Source organism: Corvus moneduloides, chromosome 9, assembly GCF_009650955.1.
Source record: "Corvus moneduloides isolate bCorMon1 chromosome 9, bCorMon1.pri, whole genome shotgun sequence".
Taxonomy (NCBI): domain Eukaryota; kingdom Metazoa; phylum Chordata; class Aves; order Passeriformes; family Corvidae; genus Corvus; species Corvus moneduloides.
Genome location: NC_045484.1, coordinates 9,890,171 through 9,915,390, shown reverse-complemented (window position 1 = coordinate 9,915,390; position 25,220 = coordinate 9,890,171). Strand labels below are relative to the sequence as shown.

Genomic DNA, 25,220 nt, shown 5'->3' with positions numbered 1-25,220 from the left:
AAAAATTAATGAAAAAGGCCATTTGATAGAGCTGCTGAACATCTCAGCAGGTTTGCAGATAGGGTAGGATAGTGAAAAGTGGGTGAGAGGAAAATATCCTGCATGGAAGTACAGCCTCGTGCAGTGCTCAGAACAAGGAGAGGAAGTGAGCAAAATGTGCACAGTTACATGCAACTGATCGGCTGTATTTCACTAGCCTAATTTTACTGTCAAGGCTCCAGACTATATTAGGAGTCTATCCAGTCTCTTAAGCCATGGGATGTGGATAATGGGATCAGATAAAATGATTAAAATCAGTTTGGTCTCATGCTTTCGTCTACTAAGTGTAATAGATGCAAAACTGAAAGACTTAATTGTATGATAAAAGTACAAACACCTCTTTGTTTTACCTCTACATTTTTCCAGTTTAGAGAAATTGATGAGGTTTTTCTCCATTTGATTGAAAAAAAAAACAATGGCAAGCAAGATGATTCTTTTCTTGCAGCATCCCAGCTGAAATTGGTTTCATCTATCCAAACAAATAAGCTCAGAAGCAGTCATAGGAAAAAAAATATACTACGTCCCATGAAATATTTTACATAGAACGTCTGGTTAATAAGCTTCAGAAACAAAGACTGCTTTTAAGTAGTTTATAGAGTTTAATAACTGCCTTTTTTAGAAGTAAAAGATTGATAATTTCCCAGAATGTCTTTTCCATACAATGAGTTTGTACTACTGTTTTCAAGTGTTATTTTTTTAGCTTATTTGAAAGTAATTTTCTAAGAGAAAAATTTGCAAAGGATTTAAAAAGAGAAGTCTAGCAAGTGACAACAGTGAAGAAAAGCAGTTCACAAGGTTGATTAAAAGACTTGGAAAGGGTTAAAAATTCAGATCTTTATGTAAGAATTATAAATGAAAGGAGAGTTAGAAAGGGGGAGAAGAGGGGGAAGAGCTAAGCTGCTGGTGACTTGAGTGTATTTATGGATTACTATGTCCTGAAAAGAAGAAAACCAGAGTTGTAAGATGACACTGCAGGGGTTGTCTGGACTTTTCACCGAGTGTAAAGTCTGTTTAGTCAGTGTCTTAATGCCTAATGCTGACCTTTGCCCTCTTCACTCCTCCCTGCTCCAGGTGCAACTTTTTTGCAAGTGCTTTAACATTATTGGAAAGTTTCTGCAGGTTTCACACACTGCAAAGTGCACAGAGCACTTTACACATCCATTACGCCCACCCAATATCAAGGGTTAGCACATTTTTTCATCCTAAGTACACACAATGATTTGTTTTACACGTTTTCACTTATTACTATTACTGCATTCAATTAATAAAAACAAAAGCTCCTTTGTAAGGGTATTTAATTTACATAATTCTACACAAGATACAAGATTAAGTATAAACTCATCTCATGCTCCCCAGCACTGTGAATTATACCAGGAGTATGCAACGTATGCCAGCAACGCTATTGATCTCTCTTAAATTAATTCTCTTTGCTATGGAAATGGAAGACAAAAAAAAAAAACCCAAACCCATTGCTACAAAATAACCAAGGCAATATAGCTCATTTTCCTCAGAAAAAAACCCCTGATTTCTTGTACAGTTATTAATTAGATTGGGACTGATATTAAAGAAAAACAGCAGTTTTAGAAACTAATAATAAAAAGAACTAAACTACATAAGATCTGTACAATTTCAATTTTGATTTACAAAAAATAAAGTATATTATACCTATAAATTCTACAGCTGTCAGTAACAAAGGTAATATAAAAGATAGTACACACATACATAATTATTTCTCTATGCTTTATATTAAGTAGATGGTTGCTAAGATTTTTGAGGTCTAAAATTTAACTTTGTTGAGGAGAAAGTATAAGCTGGGTACCATCATCTTCAAGAGCACTTAGGATTTTGTGTTGTTTCTGGAAGGTGGACTGTAGGCATTTCCTGCCAGTGTTGGCAAGGAACCCATTTTCCCCATCCACACTATGCCGCCTGACTTCCGGCTCCTTTGGGTTTGATCTGGTATTGAAGATGATTTTCATTCTATAATACCAGGTACAAAATTCACCCTCTACAGTGGCATAAAGCTTACTGGAAATCCAAGACTGTCCAGTCATGGTTCCTGCACTTTGTGATCCATACTAGCTAACTGTGCCCCTAAAAATTAGAAATTATGATCTAGAAATTTTAAACTTTTAAATAACTGACTTGCCCACATTCCTTCCTCACTGAGCTATGCTGACAAATGTTCATTACATTGAAGGAAAAGAAAGGAGGAAAAGGATTGGTTTAAAAGAGGTGAATAGCAGCAAGTGGGCTTTATGGAAAACCCTACCAGTCAGAACTGCCTAGCCAAAATAACCCAGGATAACACATCTTCTATGCACAGCATTACTTCAAGGTGAGACTTAGATAAAAAAGAGTTCAGATGGCAGGGTTTACATTTAAGGAATGGCTGTGACAGATGTGTTTGCATCTGGACTAAAACATTTATTTTACTGGATAGCCTTTCGGATATGCTAAGCAGCAGATACTGCTTACAGGATACCATGCCTTTCTAAAGGAATATTTTGGTGTTTTCCTATAACATTGTTGAATAAAAATTAGCCTAGGCTGTCTTCATTACCTAGATAAGTTTTAAAAGGTCTGATTTTGGGGGAGATTTTTCTTTAAAACAAAATAAGGATCTTAATATAGTAGTTTATTCTGGGAGTAGGCGCAGGTCAAGGGGTCAAAATATTCTGGGAAGCGTGTCCTGAAACAGTTTTCTTATGTTTTTCAATTTAATTTGTAACACTGCGACTGCAAGAGAATAATAAAAAAAAAAAAAGTTGTTTATTGCATTACAGACTATTTCTGGAGCTGGACAGCTTTATCTCAGCACAAAGAGTGCTCCTGTTCACAGTGCAGCTGCTAACAACTCATCAACACTCCTTGCTTAAGAGTAGGGTACAACTGGAAGTCAAAACTTTAAAAACCTGAAATGTTATTATTGCAGTAAGCCATGCAACTGGATTTGACTTCTAGCCAGGCTGTATCCCTCTGCTCCTGACACTGTTTACAAGACATATTTAGTGCAGGTGGTACTCTCCTTAATTTCACTGAAGGTCAAGTGTACTTGTCATAATTGTATTTTTTGCACAGCTGAGAATTCAACTACTTCTGCAGACTGAAAACAGACATTGTTTCTGTGAAGGAAACACATAGCACTGAAGAGCTGGACTTGAAATAAGCAGGATGAAGTGAATTTTCACACTGTTTTCACCTACTAGCTCATCAAGATCGTCACTTTTGAGTCTGCCGTGTATCAGTGAAAGCAGAAATTTGGGTCCTTTACTCCCAGAACTTCAGAAACCTCTGCCTGGAAAAGGGGTTTCATTTATTTTTCTTTAAATGGCTATTTTAAATTTTTTTCAGGATTACAAACTGTGATGAAATTTGTGCTATGTTTGCAAATTAATAACATTACAATTATTTACAAGTATAAAAATGAATAAAACTGAAATTAATCAAGATTCTAATTTAAGAAAACCTAGATTACCAAAAATATAAATTCATTTTCTGCTATTGTGGAACATCAAAATCATGGCTTTCAGAAGAGACTCAGTCTTACTCTCTGTAAGTTCTAAAACTGATTTGTTATAATTGTCAGCATACTAAATCTGCTGAAAAAAAGAGCATGGCAGAAATAGGATACTATTCTCATGCTTTGATTCATTTACTCTTATGAATTATCAGTCTCCTACCTGCAACATGTGCACCTAAAATACAGAAAGCTGTCCACTGAACCTTCTTTATCCTGTGAATACATTTCCCTCATCCTATGACTTAAAATCATTCCTAGTGCCTTCACTACACATTTTATCCCGAGAAAGGAAATCAAAGCAAAACATCTTTAAACTGTGCTTCGTTATAATTTTTTTTCATGTCAGTTGAAAAAAGCCATAACAAAAAAAACCCCAAACAACCAGGTGTCTCCTTCTGTAATTCTTACGTAATAGTTCAGTCTTGCATAACACTTAAAAACCCCAGTTTTCTTCAAGTAAATGTTTTCCTAATATATCAGAGACAAGGAAGAGAAATCAACCTTCATTTCAGATTCTCTGCATAGTCAGGACCAGAGCTCAGGTTTGCTTCAGAGCAGCAGCTCACAAAATTCTAAAATGAGAGACAGATTCCTCTTTTGAAATCCATTTGCTGATTAGCAGCTTCTTACCCATCTCTTCTACCCCCATCCAATCTGCTTCTCTAAACAACTCTACCCTGAATCACTGTATTCCTCTGCAAACAGCAAAATGTAAAGATGCAAAAATTGGAACTGGTTACGTAAATACACAACGTTGCTCTACGTATGAGAATAGTTTTACAAATTTTACTTAAAAGCATAAAAGCACATAAAATAGTCCCTTTTTTGAAGCAGTACAAAGATACAGAAATACTTTCATTAAATTGACACAAGAAAGATTAGAACTTCAAATCTACATTTTCATTATTGTGGGAACCTCAAAAACAACCAGGTTGCAATCTGATTAGTTTCTGTCGTTGTTTCCTCAAAACACAAAATAGTACAGTAAAACAAGCAGCGTCTCACGAAGTTTCACTAAGTCAACTTATAGGACATTGGTACTTCAATGTGTGGGATTCATCTGACATTTTGTTTGTAAATCCAAGCTTCCTCTTTCCTCACCTCATTAGCAACTTTATTTTTAGTTGTATTTGTTTGTAATTATCAAGTTTTACTGCTTTGTTTTATGGTCAAATCCACAAAACACACTCATTTTGTGGCTTTTTTCAGACTCAGTATTAAATTTGGGGTAACTTAAGATCTTTTCCTTAAAAAAAAAAAATCTGTCATCATGCTAATGAAGGAAGTGAAACCTAAGTTACTTTAAAAACTGATGAAGTTCCTGTCCTTTTCAGGGAGGAATTAGGATGGTTTTTTGCTGAAATACTGGTTTAAATTTGTACCATGAAGAAATAGTTCAAAGGGAACAGGGACTAACACTGAATGTGTATCAAGTTCATGAATCTGCCCAACTGTGTTGTTTCTCAGAGGAGATGGCAACACACTCGTACCTTTGTGGCAACCAGCCCTGGGAATCACATTCAGCATTAATCCCAGCAGGCTCCAGTAGGGTAGGCCTCCACTGTGTTTCCAATACACTCCAGGAGAAAGGAGAATGATACCTTGCATGCACAGGTTGTGAGAACATCAAGGCCATTAAATGGACCAGGGGGACCTGGCTGAATACCAAACTTTTTATTGCATTAAGAACCAGGTTTCTATTCTGCCCTCCTCCAACGCCTCTCTGATGGGTAAATCACAATGTAGTGCTTGTATCCTGTCCTTTTTTTTCCTTCTTTGGGATTTACACAGAACAGACAGCAATGATTTCCCGCTGGATGCCCTCAGGATCCTCTGCCTGTTTTGGACTTTGCAAAGGAAGAGGAGACAGTCAAGAAAATTTGAGACTTTTATGGGAGAGGGGTTTGTGGCCTTCGGCTACAAGATCTTAATGAGCTTCCTGCTCCTTTTTTCCTTAGCTCTCTACAACAGGAGGTGGCAAGCATAACGAAGACTAGAATTGTGCATCCCTCTTTGCCAAAGATTTGTCATCCAGTAGTTTTAATTTAGAAACTTAACTTGGCTGTCATTTCTTTTACTGCACAAATGTAAAATAAGTGATGTTAAGATAGCATTAAAGAGAAATGTGGGGGAGACTGCTTCTCAATTGTTCTGTTTAAAAACTTGTACTTTATTGCATAGCAAGCGGTGAGATTCACTGGAAAAGGCATTCTGCACTGAAAGATATAGGGCATACTTCATTATATGAGAACATCTCTAAATGAAGGCCTTCTGTATTGTATTCCATTTCCTTAAAGAAGGCCTCAGACTGTACCACCTGTCTAAACATATTTACAGTCTCTCCCCACTGCTGCAAGCCCACTGTAGTGGAATTTTTCTAAGGGTCAAAGGTAGCACAACTGAAGAGGTTTTGTTTTGGTTTGTTTTTTAAGACACAAGGAGATACCCATGAATTTTCTGAAAATCTAGCTGCAGATATAACTGGCTCATAATAGAAACATTTGTTAATCTAATCTAGAGATACAAACTTTCTGAGCAACTACTAACCGTTCGATAAACTTTTTTTTAATTTAGTACTACATTCTGCAGCTTGCTTTTGACTGACTTTGTTCTCTGCTGCCCTCTTTTTCCACTCTTTGTTTTTAAGATGTTGGTTGAGGCACAAAAGCCAACCCTGTATCTCCCAGCATACTTGCCAAGTTAATTTTACTTTTACTTCCTCATTTGAAGGGGAAAAGGGGGGCCAGGGGGAAACAAACATTTTGCATCAGGTGACACATCCATATCTGATGACAGGAGCACAGATGAGAGATCAAACTTGCCTAAAAATAGATAAGCAATTAATGAATCACCAATACAACATATTTATCACTTGAATAAATTGCTCAAAATTTGACAATTGCTATCTTTTCTGAAATTTCTATTTGGAGGATTCCTCCCCCCCATCCTCCAGGAAAGACATCTGGCTACCACTGAATGGAGTTTAGTGTTTGAGCATCCCATCTGGTTTCATCATGTTAACACACGATTCCAAGTCATTCAAGAAGTATGAACAATGGATATTGTATTCCATATAGTGCCATGTGGATTTAATCTTTAAAAGATGGTGGCACTGTAGAACTCAATCTTTTAGTTAAAAGTCAAAACATTTCATGTACTGAAAACTCATTTCCCATACCCTCAGAAGCCTCACATTTTATCCTGCTCTAAGAACGACAAGGAGACAATATCTCCCTCATATAGTGCCATTCCTATTGTTACCTACCAGAATACCTATCTGGATAAATCAAAACCACATTTCCTAAACATGACAGTTAAAAGCAGCATTAAAACAGATTTTTCATGAGAATAGTCATTATTTTCATACTCAAATTACTTCCAGATTGATTAAAAAAAAAAAAAAAAAAAAGCAGAAGTTTGCTATGAGGCAAATGGAAGTTGGGCACTTTTGCCTTCCAGAGCTGGTTTCTCTACCTTTCACTGACATTCGCAAAATGCAAAAAAGTCTTTCCAAAATAAACTGTGCTTTCTTAATCAGACCAGCACTAATCTATCTCAGTGATGCTAGAAGAATATCTCATTTCTCTAAATACTCTCTAATTAAAATTCAATAACATTTCTTATTCAAACAGTTCTTTTACATTTATTTCTTCATAAGGATAATTAACCCATGGTCCTGTAACAGTGACCCAAACTGGTATTTTTTTGTATTTCTTAAAGGATTCCTAGTAGGAACAAATACTCAGAAGTGGTTTATTATGAGAACTTAATAAAAACTGATTTCAGACTAAAAGATAATTATATAAACTTCAAGTGTAAGCAGATATTTAAATATTTTCTAGCTGTCCTTTAAGCCACCTAATAAAATGACATTGCTTCATTAGAGCACTTGGGGAAGTAACTGGTTTTACCTGTGAGGGTGAGAAGATGCAGAAGTAAATATAGATATTTTGGAGGGAATCGCCTTTTTAGTGGAATGAAGGAGGGCAAACATGCTTTACATCTCCAGAACTGGATCATGAAGTGACTAGTTTATCCTCCAAACTGTGAAGCCAGAGTCAGAGTTGTGTAACAAGACATTATAGATTTGCTGATGAGAAAAGACAAAGAATTCTGTGAAGAGTGATAAAGGTGATTACACCACCCAACTTTTTCCAAACTCTGTTGAAGTTAAGTTTTATTTCGTATCACCATATTTACCAGCTAGCTCAAAGGTTGAAGTAAGTTAGATGTGTGGAGCACATGACATCAGGATTTTCACAAAAACACCTAAATCAAAAGTATTTAAGAGGCTACTGTTGGTGCTTAAAAGATCACCGTGTTGCCTGGAGAATTTCTTTACCTGGTAGACCTGCTGTGTTTCAGTCAATAAAACCTGTCTAGAGGATCAGGGCTACTATATTTAATAAACAGAAAGGTCAAAGGAAGAGAAGATGTGCTCAAGTTTATGAAAGTGAATGAATTCCTGTGAGACAAACTGGATAAATTCCCAGCAAAGATGGGTTGAAGGCTAGCTGCATCAGTTGGAAATTCTGTTAAAATCTGTGGAGATCATACAGACTGTTAAGACAGCGGATTATATACATTGAACAGTGTCACGTCTAGCTGATTACATCAGGGAAGCTACTGGACTCCCTAAACTCATGATGAGAACCATAAAATGCAAGATCGGAAAAGAGATGGCAAACTTTGCTGATTTTAACTGTGTTCCACTGTTCCTGTCACCCCTAATAACTAAATCATCAATACAGTAGTGACTATTTTCATTAATGACACCTTAGTTTTACAGAACTAAGAGAATGGTTTGTTTCATTTGACAGTACTTCTATTGATTCTTTTCAAGTAATTCTGGTTGAGTATTCATTCAGCACAGATTTATGCAAGCTATAGCAGACAGCCTGTGTCAGAAAGTCTTCAAAGTCTGTTTGTCTAATTCAAGTACTCTGTCTAGAAAGGCATTGCTTTTGAGTACTCAAAACCTATTCATTCAGTTCCTCATGTTGGTGGGCACAAAACACACAATACTTTTCAGTTTGTAATCCTTCTGCAACACCTGAATTACTACAAGCACTTGTCATACACTGAATAGGAAAGGGGACACTGACAAAAGGAACTTGAGGAAACTGAAGTCCTAAACTGAGTCTTCCTGAAATAATTTTAAAAAGATATTTTATTTCTGTGCCCTTAAGCCATGAATGACTTAAAACATGTCAGATCCATGCTTAAAAAGAACTAAAATCCTGCCTTCTAGAATTTAGGTAGGTAGTTAAAACTTGTTGGTTCTATATAAGTATTTTGTACTAGTGGAAAGTTTGACTTCTCAGACAAGATCCAGAATTTGGTTCTACTCACAATCAATTTTACTTAAGATGTAGCAAGAGAAGTTTGAAGACATAGCAAGACTTTCCTAGGGAGATAAAATTGATTTTAATGCTTTACTGCTGGCCTAGCTAGACAGTATGAAATCGGTGCCAAGTGATCCTCAATAAGATCAGCAATACATCCATTTAGAAGGGCAGTGATACACTACCTGATAGAACTCTTGTTGTGACATCAGTTCTCTAATATACAAAAATGTGTGGGATATTAATGCTGATTTTTTAGTTCTTGTATGGAGTAAGGAACATTTATTTCCTAGAACACTGTATTCACTTGTTGCTACCTATGATGTTTAACTTCCCCAAAATAAAGTAGAATGCCTTCACAATCCCATCCTTCGTAAGGGGAGAACAGTATCTCAGCAGTTTGACAAGTTTCAGTATTAAGAGAAAACTTGAGCGGCTTTATTGAATCTATCCACTCTTTCTGAATATCTATGTAAATTCCACATTAAATGAAAGTAACGGGTGGTTCTAAAGTGAAATCTTGCAGTGCCAGTCTGAGTTCTAACTTTGGTTATTTGTAGCTCATGTTTAGCCTTACAGAAGATCTAAGTGCATTATGATCCAAATATCTAAATTCAAACTTCAATCCCTTCTCCTTGCAGTAATCTAACTCAGATATTTGTGCACTGCAGACATTTGATATCTCAGTCTCTCCCTCTTGCTAACACAATCTTGTTTTCCACATATAAATGGCAAGCTGCCAATTAGGGAAGTACACATGCTGCAATGCAAAGGAAAATAAGTAGATATGTCTGTATGTATTGACTACAAGTCAGAGTATTGTCTAGTGCAGCTGGAGTGAAAAACACTCCAAAAAAGCTAATTACAACTCCAGTCTTTATTATTATAAGCAAAAGCTTTTGTGAGCTAGGGTTACAGTCCTCCCTGCAGCATATTTCTTGTTTTTAAGTCTTTGTTATTCTTTTTCCACTGATTCAAACTCTTGAAAATAAAATTGTGTCAAAACTATTAAAACAACAAAAATCTTAAAATAAGACAATTTATCAAAATATAGTGCAAAGAATAAAATTCTCTTCACCACTCTATCACCTCTGTGGCCTTATAGTTGCTTTTATCCATATGTAGAACACTATTCCAACTAATCACCAGAATGAAAATTAAACAAAACCCATCAGATTGAAACATTTTTATGAGCTTCCTTAAGGAAAAACCAAGCTACTGGTGAAGCCGGAAGGACACCCATGTTCATCTGGGCTCCTGTTCCACATTCAGAATGATATAATATGAGAAACTCCTCTTTGTTTATTCCCTGATTCTCAAGCTGTGAGAAGTTGTGTTAGGATTAGTCCCTTTGTTCATCCTACTATAAACCAAAGCAGACAATCCTTTGGACAATGCTATAGAGTAACAGAAATCCAGGTAATTCTGTAAGGTATATGATACACAGAGTTGTACATCGTCCTCAAAGCCTAGCAGTAGTAATTTAGATCAGGATACTGAAGTTAACACACCTAAAACCCCCCATATGATCTCTTTCTCTCTGTACTTACTGTACAGGTTCTGTAAGTATATTGATCATCTATAAGGTCACTATATTTGTGGAGCCTGCTAGAATAAAAAACCCTGTAATTATATTTTATTCATTCCCCTCTCTATTTAAGAATAAGAGACTTAGCATAACTAAATTTTTTGGGCTCTGTAATCTCCACATGACTGTGCTGCATTCTCTCCTCATGAAATGCTTGGCATCTTCTTGTGCCACACTACTCAGCATAAGCTGCTTTTCTGTAATTCATAGACCACTTCTGTACAGGACCATTGCCATTTTTCATTTCCAAAAGCAACTATATGAAGTGATAGAACTCTCAGAAATGGAAAAAACATGTCCTACTTTTAACTTAACAGAAAACGGCATTTCATCTTATAGCCCTGCCAGTGCACTTGCTCGTAATGTGATGTGATGTGTCATGTAGGTTGAAGTGAATTTCTTTGCCTCAAGGATCAAGTGCCACTTCTCACCAAAAACATAAGAAGATTTCACTTCATGTTTGACTCCTAATTCACAAGTACTGCAGTCTTTGAATATCGGCTTTTCTGTCAAGCTGGAGGATGGTGATTCATAAAGTTAAACTTCATGTGTAGTTGTACCATTTTTAAAGAAAACTCCTTCAGAAAACATTTCTAGGGATTAAAAGGGAATTTATAGTCAAAAAACAGACACACTGACTCCAAAATAACTTTCACATTTAGCAGTAAATTGACTATTTTAGACAGATCTCTTCATTCTTCCTAAATTTCACTGAAATTTAAAGTAGAACAGGACTAGTTTTGAACTCAAAGTTTTGTGGGCTGGAAAAAGTGAGTTTTCTGCTTACCTGTGGTCATGAAGTATTTATCAGTTTGCCAGTTAAAAAAAATAGCAATGAATGGTATACAGTGATTCATTTCTTTATGTGAAGGACTTCATATAAATTAGCAATCTAGCATTCAGTGGTCGCATCAATTCAACATACTGAGTAATGCTACTTTATCTCACTCTCATATAAACACAGCAATGTGGCCTCCCACTAAGTTATTTAGTGCTTAATGTAGTGGGCCAGAAGCACCTCAAAGTTGCTTGGCATAATTAACAACTCAAGGTAGAACTAAATACAAAATCTGTGGTGAAATTCACAAACTATATCATGTGCAACAGTACCAACCTAAATAACTTCTAGTAAAAAGTTTAGTCCATTTTGGACAAGTGCAACTGCTTATGCCAACTTTTCCAATAAAATACACAGTAAAACCATTTAATTAAACATAAAAATGCCCTAAGACCAGTCCTCCAGATAAAGTAGATTTATCACAATCCCAGATCCAAATTTACTTTTTAGGTTTTTTAATAGAGAATTGCAATTGTTAATGAATTATGCAAACTTATTCAGGGGAGGGGAAGGATGACTTTTGGGCTTTAATTAGTGCAGTTTTGGGGAGGTAGAGGAAAAGAAATGAGGTTCAGAAAAATCTCATTTTAAAATAATTCTGCTGTCAGAAGATTCCACCATCACAAAATAGGTGATACCTATAACAAGCCAGGCAAGATAAAGATCTTCTCAGCCTCTGCTTATGACCAAAGCTAAGCAAATGTGCAGCTGACAGAGGTAGCTGACACTCTTTTGCTGGGATTTTGAAACCTTCATCATGGTACTGTAGATAACAATGTTAGAGATGCTGCTCTTCCTGAGAAACATCTTCAGCCTTTATTAAAATTCTTACAGGCTGCCATTTTCCAAGCCATCCAAATGTGCCATTTGGATGTCAGGTATTGATTGCAAGGGACTTTTCATGGAGAAAACTCCCATGTTTCACAGGAATCCAGCAGAAGAGCCTGTCACCACAGCTTTCATCTTCCATTTTAAAGCTATTAAGAGGGCAAGGTATGCACTTAAATTTTTTTTTAAAAAAGAGGAGGGGCAAATGTTTCAGAGGGACTGCAAAGATTTATCTGTTTGAGTTGTGGAATGAATAAAACATACAAGTTCAAAACCTTTAAGTATTTTGAGCTACTATCAAATTTAGGGCAAATCCCTTAAGAGAAATTTCTCACTATGACTCATGTGCTGGACTTTAGCACCAGGAAGTTGCCTCCCAAGTTAAAATGCTGGTTTGTTTATTACAGTATCATAAAAAAATACTGTACAACAAAAGACAGTTATTTCTTTACAAAGACAAAATCCCATTCTATTAGAAAGGTTTATATGATTAAATGAGAGAAAAATAGTTAACAAATATATATCTTCCTTTATCAAGTGGAGGACAAGTACCTGGCAGCATGCTTGAGATTAGTAGAAGACTGACTAAAATTTCTTCTTTTAATGAGAATATCATCAAGGTTAGGCTTTTAATCTCCAGATTAAAACAAACAAAAACGACAAAAAAAACACCCCACAAAAACCTCTCCAAAAAACAGTGCCAAACACCAGTAAAACATTAATGCACACTACTCTATATACTTCAAATCATTCTGTTGCTTTAGGCTGTTGATTTTTTTCTTTACATAAATTTTTACAGAAGGTTCTCTACATGTTTTAAGGCAGAAAGATCAGTTTAACACTTCCTAAGAAATGAATATGTAATTCTGCATCTTTTAGTGATTAAGAGAAAAAATGGTTTTAACAGTCAATCAAAAAGAGTAACGAAAGGAACAAAAAGGTCTCAGTTCACTAAGTACTGCTTGTCTTTGCAGAGAGAAATTTTGTCTAGAAGATCTCAAAATGCAGAGTCAAAGCACTCTTCTTCAAGGGCAGAACTCAGCATCATGAGGCAAAAGGTTTCCACTGGATAAAGAGTTATTTAAAAGTTTTTCTCCTAGTTGAAAAGAATTAAAATGTACTGTTGAAACCTCTCCAATGAGCCAACACCAGTAGCCAGGCTGTAGTACCTGCACAGCAGCAACACCACCCAGGCCATGCACTGCTCTGCTGCCTTTATCGGTGCAACTGGTGGTGGAGGGACAAACGAAAGGGCAAATTCTTCCAACCAGCCAGAACCACAGTAGACCCCCCCAGAATGTCCCAACTATGACCTTACTGCAGGTGAAAAGCAGATCGAAACTCTAAAAGTGAAACAAGATGGAGAAGAAACTTTGACAAGTACGACCTGCCCTAACTTGCAGGCAAGAAGCATTTAAATGTTAATGTCTATATATGTTAATTTAATTAGTAAAATGAGGTATTGTATGCCATGCTACTTAAACCAAGGCTCACTGCATACACCAAAATATTATTTGACATATTATATACTTATGAAAAAAGTTTGCCATATGTGTCCCACTTCCCATAGTGACTTCAGGGAAAAAGTACTGTGTAGAGCCTGTCAAAAAAAAGTGTAAAAGTTGTTTAACAAGACTCCTTTCCCATACCATAAATGAAGGCTTCTACCACACCTATGTCAGTAATATAGTCTAGTAAAAAATGAGAACTGTAAGAAAGTAAAAAAAGAATAAGCAGTGGATACTTACAAAGGAGATTAGTATTTGTTTTGTGTGAGAATGGAAAATTATCTCCTTTCAGGCAAAAAGCAGTGGAAGAGAAAAGTATCATTGACTTTTATTCTATATCCCTATATGCTTTATTATAAAAAACCACAAAATCCATTTATTTAACTGGTCACATTACATTTAGGTCACATGGGAGAAATAATACTTCTGGAAAGGTGCAGCCCAAGGCAGTTACAAAAACCTTTATGAAAACATTTAAGAAAACAAATAAAAATCCTGTTTCATTCTCTCACATTCCTATCTCCTGGCTGTTCAAAGAAATACAGGTAGCTGTATTTAAGGGAGTGAGAACATGAGGCACATTGATTTAGTGAGTCTGAACTTAAACTAGGACATCAAGAAATAATAGCAGCAGGTATTCCCTTACTCCTCTGCTGCCAAAAAAGGATGCAACTCTACTATCTCTTCCTCTGATTACAGAGCACAGTAAGGACTCTGAGGGCATTTCCCCTCCTTCTGAACCCCTTGTAGGATGAATGACATAAAGACTTGAGAGAGCCAGGATCCCTCTCCAATCTACAGCATCACTCAGCTCTTTCTGCTGAAATAAAGGCAACGATAAGTGCCTGTCCCTTTCAAAGATCTTTTCTAATGTTAGCAGGTATCTTCTGTTCCCTGTTTTACAAAGGAAAAATGGAAAGTCTAAACCTCTTTTTTAATTGAATATCTAAAGGCAACATTTTTGAAAATTAAATGCCTGAACTCACATATCCTATTGGCTATCCCTGGATTTTGTTGCCTGATTGCTGTTCAGAACAGCTTTTCTATTTCACTTCTGTTCTACACCCTGACAGCCTGGAGAGCTTTTGCACACAGTAGGGCAAACTTTCCAAGAGGCAGCCAATAGCAGTTATGCTAAAAGGAACTTTGGGGCAAATTCTATAAGTCTTAATCCACCTGCTTGCCTCTACTTTAACACCTTCACAGTAATTTGCAGTATTTTCACCTATACAATCATTATTTAATTTAAAAGAAGGATGACTAGGAATATTTTTTTTAAATCATATGCCAAAGTAAGTTTATTGCTTAAAAGAAATAAGCAGAACTTCCCAACTTCTGTGAATTACAGGGATTTTCAAAAGACTTCCTACACTAAATGTGAAGCACCAGAAAAATGGATTCTTAGCATACTTAAATAATAGTCTGGAATGCAATTAGAAACTTTAATATTTTAAGTTGAATGAAAATTAATTTTCCTTTACTTTCTTCTAGTTAGGTTTCTTATAAGGAGCCTTCTGTTGAATCAGAAATACATCTTTACCCTTAGACAATATTTAAAAATGGTGGAGAAGGGATGAACCAGGTTCAGTCACAAGCACAAAGAAAAGAACACTAAAATTAATTAAAATCCTAGAGAACAAAAAGAAATATTGTGTTAAAAAGCGAGGTATGATCAGGGTATCTCCAGTTACTTTGAACCTTGCGACTTTGAGTAGGGTTTAGATAATACGCTGTTATAAAGAGTCTTCATTCTTCTGGAAAAAGGCACAAGATGATACTTACAATGCCACATAAAATAAACAGGAAATCTAGATAATATCCTGGAAACTACTGGTTATCAAGAGTTTCACTTGGAAATTATGTACTATAAGATTAAAGAGAGCAAAATTTTGCCACCAATACCTAGTCCTGTTAAGACTATAGCTTTTCATGTCAGCACCTTTTAGATTGAACTAAGATTATATCAGGAACCTTACTTTACATTAGTCTACTATTTACTATAGTCATTAATCTCTCTGAAATATGCATTTAAACAACCTACATGTACCAGTGCACACAGCACTGGTAATATATAATCTGACAATTCAAAGAATCCAAACTGTTCACTGATGGATCACCTTTCTTTCTAAAAGAAGCACCCTAAACGTGGAAATTTCCACCTTTTATTTAATGCAAACCTACATCAAAAACTGAGTACAAAGATCAGGCTCAATATAAGGATGCTTTCTGGGGCATAAAACTGAAGATACCCAAGTTTGGTGTTAAAGAGACTTGTATATTGTTTCCTTTATAATTAGAAAAACTTCTAACCCTACACGCTGCACAATTTAGACACATGATTTTCAAAGGTCCAAAATAAATGACAAAGTAATGCAATTTTATTCACAGCTTTGCTGGTGAAAAAAATTTTATGTATTAAAGAAAATGTTTATGTTTCCACAATAAATTTCATTGGGAACTCATGAGTTATTACAATTCTGGGTTAGGGAAAAAACTTGATCTAATACCTTATAGGTACCCGGAAAATGCACCTTCAACAGTTGTCTCTGACTTTTTCCTGTTGCAATAGGCATTTGAAGTGACATTTGAGCTATTTATTTTCAGTAAGAAGCCAAGTGCTTGTGTCAAGTAGCACCACATTCCAGAGGTTGTCTCATTTAAAAGCTATAAGTCTAGCTAGATATTGGCATGCATGACTCAAGGTGACAGAACTCAGTACTTAGCAGGGGAGGGAAAGGCATTTAGAAGATAACAGAAGACCAATAATGAACTGTGAAAACATATAAATTCATTGAGGGGAATGGGATAAGTCTATGCTTAAGGTTAGGTGCATGTGCTCAAGTATCTCACTTAATCAGTCAACAATAAAAGAATACCTGCCAGGAAACATTTTGACCTGACAAGGTGTTGTAAATAGCATAGTCCTCTTTTGGGATATAGTCTGTTGCCTTTCATAGTATAAGCTGCAGTCAGTGGAAAAAGTTACGGAATACAATGTTGGGGTATCTTTGAATTTACTGAATTCCTTCCAAAATGCCTTATGGTGGACTATTTAGTATTCATCACTATACTTCTGTGGAGCAATGGCTGTTAATCTTCTAAAATATACAGAAAAGGAAAAAACATTAGCTCTATAAACAAGCTTATTTTGTCCTATCTTGTCATTTTTAGCAGAAAGCCCAACAGCTCACCTACAGCAGAAAAAATTTAGTAGTTAACCGTAAATTAAATAGCTAAAGCAGGAATTTACTGTCCAGTGTATCTAAGAATCAGTGAAACAAATCCACTTTTCTTCTCTTTTCAAGGTCAGCACGAAGATGACAAACAGTCTGTATCACACAGTTGTATCATATAGTCAGCATGCCAGAAGATGAACCCATAATTCAACAAGCCCAGACTTAAGGTCCAGCACAAACACAACGTTAAATGTGCTTCCCAGTGCTTCTGAATATTGCATTCAGCCATTGCTGCTCCCTAGGAAAACAACCAATCCCCCAGCCACACAGACAGAAACCTCCTCCTTCTCCTGCCCCTCCAACCTCCCCCTTCCAGTGTAACCCAAAACACCAAAGAAATCAGAGGTATGGCAGGCAAGGGCAAGACTGAATTTTTGTCTGTGCAATGTGGAGTTACTGAAATGAACTTAACAGCTCAGTGAGATAAATAGCACTGCTCTGGTTTTACAGTGGTACAGAAGAGATGAGGGTCTAACTCCCCTTTTGTTGTTTAACTGATTTTAACAAGAGGAATTGGAGAGGGGGAGAGAAGAGTTTCCAACTCTTTTCTGAGAGGGTATCTTTGAAGGGAAAATACAATCTTCAAAAAGGAAGAAAATTGAAAGCTTTTCCTCAAGTTTCCTTTCATTTCTTATCTTCCTAAAATACATATATACAGTTTGTTCCAGGAAATGTCTGAAATGCCTTCTGGTAGCTTTTAAATAAACACGAAAATCTCCTTTTGAGTTCAAAGAATTTCAAATAATGACAAGGGAAGGGTTCTTGGATTGTAACACAGATGTAAACAAAGGTCACGAATCACTCTCAATTAAAATGCATTATCATTACTTTTTGACTTTTAGTCTGCTATCACATAACCGAATTAGACATGAGCAAAGCTCTAATGTGCCTCTACAGCAATTTTTTCCTGTACGCTAAAACCAACAGACCTCAGCTGCATTTCTCAGCTAGGATCTAATGTTTCTAGGTACATGTTACTGTTGCAGTTTCATTTGTCAGTAAAGCCTTATTTACTTGCTTCCTGTTATTAATTATGGGAAACAGGATCTCTTCAAACTGTAGGAGAGGCTCTTTTAACTCCTGTCTAGACTTTTCAAGACAAAATATTGACGAGCCCTTTAATGTTTGTGCGGAGACACAATCTGAGCAAAAAAACCCCCATCGTTACCTCAAACAGCTTAAGACTCCTTATCACACACTCACAAAAAAAAAAAAAAAAAAAATCCTTTAAATCACTCAGGCTCACATCCTTATTGTTAGTCACTGAAGTAAGGTTTCCTTTCATAGTTGGATACTTTCTTCATCTGTCACACTGATTAATTAACAGCTCACAGTATGAGCCCTGAGCTTAAATAGCCTACTGAAACGAGGAGGAGAGATCAACGTTAATATTCCATAAAAAGCTGAAGAGGAAAAATGCTTTCCTTAGTATGAAGGGATCTGTCTTCTAATAATAAAAAAAATTAACTAATTTGTTTGGTTACGTTACATGAGGAGATAGAAGCACTCAGCTTGCGAAGGAAGACTGCAGTAGAGGATTAGAACAAAAGTTAGAGAAGACTTGAACATTTTAAATTAAACTGTTGGTCAGAAACAACCAGGTCTTAAACACCAGTGAAATTATTTTTGTCATCATTAAGAAAAGCCAGTTTATCAACACATAATGAACAAATCTATAAAAACAGAGTACCATTGCCTATAAAGATATATGGGGAAAAGGCATGCAATTACATGAAATGGACAGTTGCTAAAACCTTAAAGCTAAAGCTGGTTCTAGCCAAAGCATTTGTTGTTTCTCTCACACACACCTCTTTCCCAAACTGTTACAGTCTGGCAATTATTTCAAGAGTTTGACTTTCAACAACTGCAAGTTCTCCCCCTTTTTTAAGCCCCACCAGTACTGCTGAGTGGGCAAAAATTACAGATGCAAGAAAAGCTGACAAATGAATGCAAGGCCCCTCCTTCAGTGCCTCGACAGTCAGAGTCCCTGCCAAAACATGCCTGAAAGCTAGTGAGGAGACAAAGACACAAAGATTCAATTTTTTCAGGGAAAATAAATTTCATGTAGAAACTGCTAGGGAGAAGAATAGCACACTGGCACATGTGTAATCTCAAAAGCAAAGCAGGAACGAATGTTTTAAGAAAAAGTGAAATCATATTTGCTTCTTGACTAAGCTCAACAAATGCTATTTAACACACAGTGCTTTTTAAACTACAAAGAGCTACAGGGGATAGGAGGGGGAAGCTCCCATAAAGTCAGAAAAATTTTCAGTCATGGAGAACCTTCAGTTTAACACGGTCAAAGCTAAGAGTTCACTGGCGTTGCTCTAAATCATTTCCTGATAATGCCGTAGTACACACACAACCAAGACAAAGTAAATCCAGCTTTTTAGCTCCAATCTGTTCGACTATGTTAACTACTAAAAGATGCTTCCCCCAGGGTGTCATTAATAAAGTTGCAATGAGTTTAAAAGCCTGGCACCTAGGCATATCCAAGTTTTCAAGCTTTTCATAACAAGTTTACTACTTTTGGGTTGTTAAACTGTCGTGACTGGCACTCCTCACTGAGCTGGAACAGGTCTGCCTCTGAGCAGGAAGGGCAGCTGTGAGGTGAGCACAGGCAGGCAGAGAAGGAAGAAAAGCAACATGATTTCTCTTCGAAACTAGTCAGAAAGCTGGGGGAAAGTCCAATTGACAGTGGGAAGATTTGGGACAATTCAAGATTCTTGCTAATTTAAAAATAAAAGGGGTATTCAGGACAACATATAAGATTATAAACTACTCTTTTGATTCCAGTCCTTTAGGACTCAGTGGCAAAAGAAGCTACCATTAAAAATAACATAAGCTCCCACCAGCCTAGCAATTTAGGAAGTAGAGGTGTAAAATGGAGTTTTAGTCATCAGAAAGGTTTTCAAAATGCTCCCAGCTCTGATAATTAGTGCTCATCAACATGTAGCATTCTTACAAACTCTCTGCTTGTAATGTACCTTTTCTTTGTCTTATGGGAGGCTGCTTCTACAAAGGCACTCAAATTCAGCCAAAGTCTTCCAGTCTTTCAGCAGAACACTAATGCAATATAAACAGAACATAGAAATCTTTACATAATAATCATTCTAAAAATGTGATTTAATGCCCTGCATCCACAGGTTTCTGATTGAGGATAAAACATGACTGCTGAGAGCACTCTAAGAAGCCAGGACCCTCTGGCTTGCAGGAAACACCATGGGCAGAGAGGCCAGCTCTCTGCTGGGCTCACCCTCGTATTCCTGTTCCTTCAGCCCATGAGGACGTGGCACAGTTCTCACTCTGAACCCAGGTGCTGCCTCACAGCCCTTACTCTCTCTTCCCCTTGTCTGTTCCCAAAGACTGCTCTGACAATAGACTTAGGAAAGAAAGACTGGTAGTCCTTTGACTAACTAACAAATCCCCTTCAGGATATCAACACTGATTGTTACACAGGGATCAGGATGGTCCAGAGTAATTTACTTAAAAAAAAAAAAAACAAAACAAAACAAACAAAAAAAAACCAACAACAACAAATCAACCAAAAAAACCCCAAAAACCAAAACCCAACCCTGTTCTCCGTGTTACACCTGAGCTGAAGTACCAGGAACATCAGAAAAAACCTTGAACATTACACATTTAGTTACAAATCCACGTTTATTTTTCATTAAATTTCCTCACATTCCTTTGGCTGCTCCCATTATCCTCCCACTTGCTAAGTCTAGGCATATTCTAACACTTCATAGCCAGTCAGTATCTAAATGGTTTTAGGGGTTTTTATGCATTTTACCATTCAAGCATCACTCAGTCCCTCCTAAATACCATCTTCCTCATGTATAGCTGTGTCCATTTGGTCTCCATTCTCAACCAGACCACACCACCATTACATTTGCATTTTGTTAGTACAAAGAGATCCTAGATGTTGTCTGACTTCAGAGATGAAATAAGTCTGCATCTCCCAGTCTGATCCATTTACTGGTACATTCCCCTCACTTCAAATTCTCAAAGACTGAATCCCAAACTCTTCTTCTACCCCACCCACCCCGAAAGCAGAACTGCTGCAACTTGTACACATAGATCAAGAGTAATATGATTGCCTGATTTCCAGGAATATTCCAAGAGAAAAGGAGATTTAGTTCTGAGGTCAAATTCTAGAATTGTTAACAGCAGAGCTATATTTTAAATAAATGGGCTGCAGTTAATGACTTAGGTAAGAGAAACAGAGCAGAGAATGAAATAAGAAACAAGATTTATGAATAGTTGCAAACATGCTTTATCCGGTAAACTCATTCTTCAGCATATCATTACAAATAATCTTTACAGAGAAAGCTCAAGTTATATCAGATTATAGAAAGAGTGCAGCAGTGAAAAACATTATCTTTTGATTTCACGTATGTTCTGTCATTCACCTAACACTGTTCAATCTGAATACTTCTAAAGATCACTCAAAAATCAAATATTAGCAGTATTTCAACCTATAGAAGCTGTTGGAAGTCAAAATGAAATCTTGCATCTTTGTCTAATGTCTGTCATTGCAACTGAGCTCATTTTAATGGCCACATGTCCAGGTAGTGTGTGGCACGGGGCTTGAAAAAGGAGACTTATGTTTTACTTGGCACTGGTACATAAGTCTTTAGCATAAAATTTATTAACGTTAATGGGCATTGTGTAATTAAAGCATTGTACTTTAATTCCCTGAGGGGTGATGGGGCTTTTTTCTTGTCCTATAAAATAGACAAATTAAAAGTGTGAGATTTTCCAAAGCTATTTGAAGAATTCAAACATGCATGTTCCTCTATTAATCATAATAGAGACAGCATAGCCAAACAAGATGGATCCAAAATACTCAAAATGTCTTCCACGAAACCACATGAAGGTTAATACTAGACACCAGGTTTTTTGAGAATATGCTATATAATTACGGTATTGTGTAAGGCCACAAGTTCTTCAAAAAGTAACCATTAGACAACTGAAAAGTACAGATTTGAAAAAAATATTTTTAGATCTTATATGCCATACTTACTTGGTACTAAACTTGTTTAAAGGAGTCCAATTTAATAAAGTGGCTCTGAGAAGCAATTCAAGTATTTGTTACTTGAGCCCTGGCATTTTCTTTCCTGAATGCCAAGAATTTAGAAGGCTCTGAGAATCCCATCACCTAACTCACTGCACTTCAGGGATGAGGCAAGGCATTTATGTAGCTCCTTGTGCTTTTGAATATCACAGGCTGAGACTGGAATAATATTCAGAGCTAGTGAAAAAATGCAGGAGTGGTGCAGGTTTCATTAGGACTGGTGCAGGTTTCATTAGGACTGGCATGTCACCAGTAAAGATCAGACTATTACCTAGACCTGCATTTCAGTAGTTATGCAGGATCAATTTTATGTAAGGAAATTAATTCAGAATTACACTATAAAAAAACCCAACACACAGGTTTAGTATTTGATTTTTCAGAAACTGATCTTACCAACACTTGTCTGTAGCTCTGAAAAATAATCCCAGAGCTCATTTTCTGGAATTTTTTTTATTGTTTTATATGTCTGAATGATCTTACATGAAGAACAAGTCAGAACAGCATGGAAAAAATACCACTGATGTAACTATTTATGATGTTTAAACCATTGAAAATATAAGACTTATTGACAGCATTGTGTCACAGCTTAATATTCGGAATAATTTAATTTCATTTAGAGCTAGCTTGAAGCAAAACCTATTTTATCTGAAAATCCAAAGAAAAAGTTAGTACAGATCGTACACAACCACTAAGACCTTTATAGTGACACTAGTGATTTTTCCTTGGGGAATGTCAAGATCAGTTATTGACTGATCTATTGGACATATCCTAAACTACCAAACAAAATCCTTTATTTCTTTGTCTTCTAGACAAATCACCACAGAGTTGCAGACCAGCAATGATGGGAACTGAGGGCAATTTGACCACCATCATCTGTGTCTGTTCCCCAGAAGTCGATGAAACACAATCGGGTCTCTAAGGTACATCCCAGAGACTAGTTGCTGTGCCATTCAATTAGTAAATGATTAAAACAAGATGTTTTCTTCGATTACATTAAGGTACTAGCAGCAGTGAGGGCTATTACCTTCTATCAAAGAGTCTACCTTTCCAAATTATGTTGTTTATTAACACATCATTAACAATGTGCCACCTTCAGCCAAATGATCAGTGGTCTCAGGTACGAAGTAAAGATCATTACAGAACTCCACCACCTGCCTCATTTGAGCAAATCAAGTACATCTGAATCACAGACTGCGCAGAAATCTTCCAATGCTAGTTTTCATCTTCAGCTTTGTGGTTTTTTGCCAAACCCATAAGCCGCCTTCTGAGGAATCAACAAAACCATTCAGAGATAGAGTTAAACAGACAAGTTTTTGAAACTAAAACATTTTTCTTTTCAAAAGAACAGGACCCCAGGTAAATGATGCCTTTTAATACAGCACATGAAAATTTCAATTATGGAAATCATTATTCTAGGCACTATGTGCCATTTTATATTCCCAGCAGGATTTTTTTCATCTCATCAAGAGTTTCCAAGGCTGTTTAGTGCTCCTGTATATGCAAAACACATTTAAGGGCCCCCAAGAAGATCTGTTAATTAAAAAGCCTAGTCAAGTGGTCAGACAGACTGGAACTTGAGGATTATAGGTAAGAGGGATGAAATGAAGGCTTGGAAATTATAATTTCTCTTTCTGTGGTAGCAGCCAAAGCAGCTGTTATAAACTGGGCAAATTAAAGATGTGGCTGACTAAGCCAGCAGTCTGGAAACAAGACATTGCAAAAACATAACAGCAAGTCATCTGCACCCCACTTTTAAAAAGCCAAAAGTGCTGACCATTTCTTTCTTACTCTCTCTTCCTGTTATTCTGATCTGTCACAAATATCCTCCAGCTGGTACCCTTCCAGCCCTTGTTCACCAGTTGTAGTTTCCCACCCCCCATCTTAGGGAGTTAATAGTAATTCCCAGGACTGTAGACAAGTGTTCCATAGTGGGAGTAGTTAGCACACAAGAAAGGACATGTGTAAAAGGAGAGCAGGTGAAATAACAGAGTTGAAGTTCTGTTCTTTTTTTTTTGCATATGAGAGTTCATGTAAAAACAATCTTCCCATACTGAACAATATTTATCATTCCTTGAGAGCTGTTTCATCTGCCCAGTACAATCAGCATCTAGGTACAGAAAGGTCTCCAATTATAAAAGACAGATTACTACCACGCGTTCCAGATACATTTATTAAGTGTCTTGTAATTGACTATTTTCAGGGAAAAAAGAAAAATAATCCAGCCCTTTTTCTTTCTACATTTTCTAGTCTCTAGATGAGATGAAAAACATTGTTTTGCACCAATATTCTTAAAAGGGTTAAAAATAGTTGTGCCATGAGCTAATGAGGCTATACATATTTTTCCATATCAGAAAGTGATGAAGGATCTATTAATTACTGTATAAGTAAGTTACTTAAAAAACCCCCCAAAAAAATCACAGAACAAGCCCTGTGTCTTTTCTGAACAGCAGATATGGACTTTCCATTAAAAGAAGAATAAACAGCTTTTAGGTCAGTGTTGCTGAGCTAGAATTTGTCTCAATTTATATTAACAAACTTGTGGCTTATTTTTGATCTTATTTTATACATCGTGAATGGATACCTCTCAGTCTATTTCCTCTATGTTTATTTGTATTCAAGACAAACTCATCATTTCAGGTTTGTGGTAGATGCATTTTTAAGTGTTGCCATTTCAGTCCTACACTAACGATGCTGTTAATAATGTTGCTGCATTGAAACATTGCATCTGATTTGAGGCACACTTAAGCCCTTTGCAAACAATTATTCATTAAATACATTTGAAAACTGTTTATGAGATTCATACCATAAATCTTTAACAGACACAAAATTGATACAGGCAAGCTAAATACTCCATATTTTATCAGAAATTAGTTTTTGGTGGCATGGGGCCTTTGTCTGATGCCTTTACCTGAAACAAATCAATTGCCATTTTGCATTTTCCTACAAGTCTAAGAGCATGAGAGAACAGAAAAAGAATTCTAAAGGTTAAACCCCATATTCAGTACAGTCTCTCCCCCGCCCCTCTGTTATAGTGGGTATTTGAGGTTCTTAACATCTCCTCCCACACAGTTTCTCTGCTTCATAAGCAGAAAGCAGCTGCTGGTTCTTTCAAGTCTAGCAGTTAGTTGACATTTACCAATAGTTTATGGTTTTCATTCTACCTTAGCAAGGAAAAGAGCTAAGAATATCAGTTTTAAAGAGCGAATACTAAACCTTTATATTTCTAATTCCCCCCACC

The 25,220-nt window shown here is 36.4% G+C and overlaps 1 protein-coding gene across 9 annotated transcripts in view; it reads left to right on the top strand.

The window, feature by feature from the left end:
* Positions 1-25,220, top strand: part of LOC116448143 — a 192,386-nt gene that overhangs the window by 7,297 nt on the left and 159,869 nt on the right. The window contains exon 2 of one of the 9 annotated variants that reach the window (XR_004241823.1): positions 22,792-22,939. The exons of 7 other annotated variants lie outside the window; for them this stretch is intronic. The gene's annotated coding sequence lies outside the window, so the exon portion shown is untranslated. The remainder of the gene's footprint in view (positions 1-22,791; positions 22,940-25,220) is intronic. One more of the 9 variants, XR_004241822.1, reaches the window with a different exon arrangement.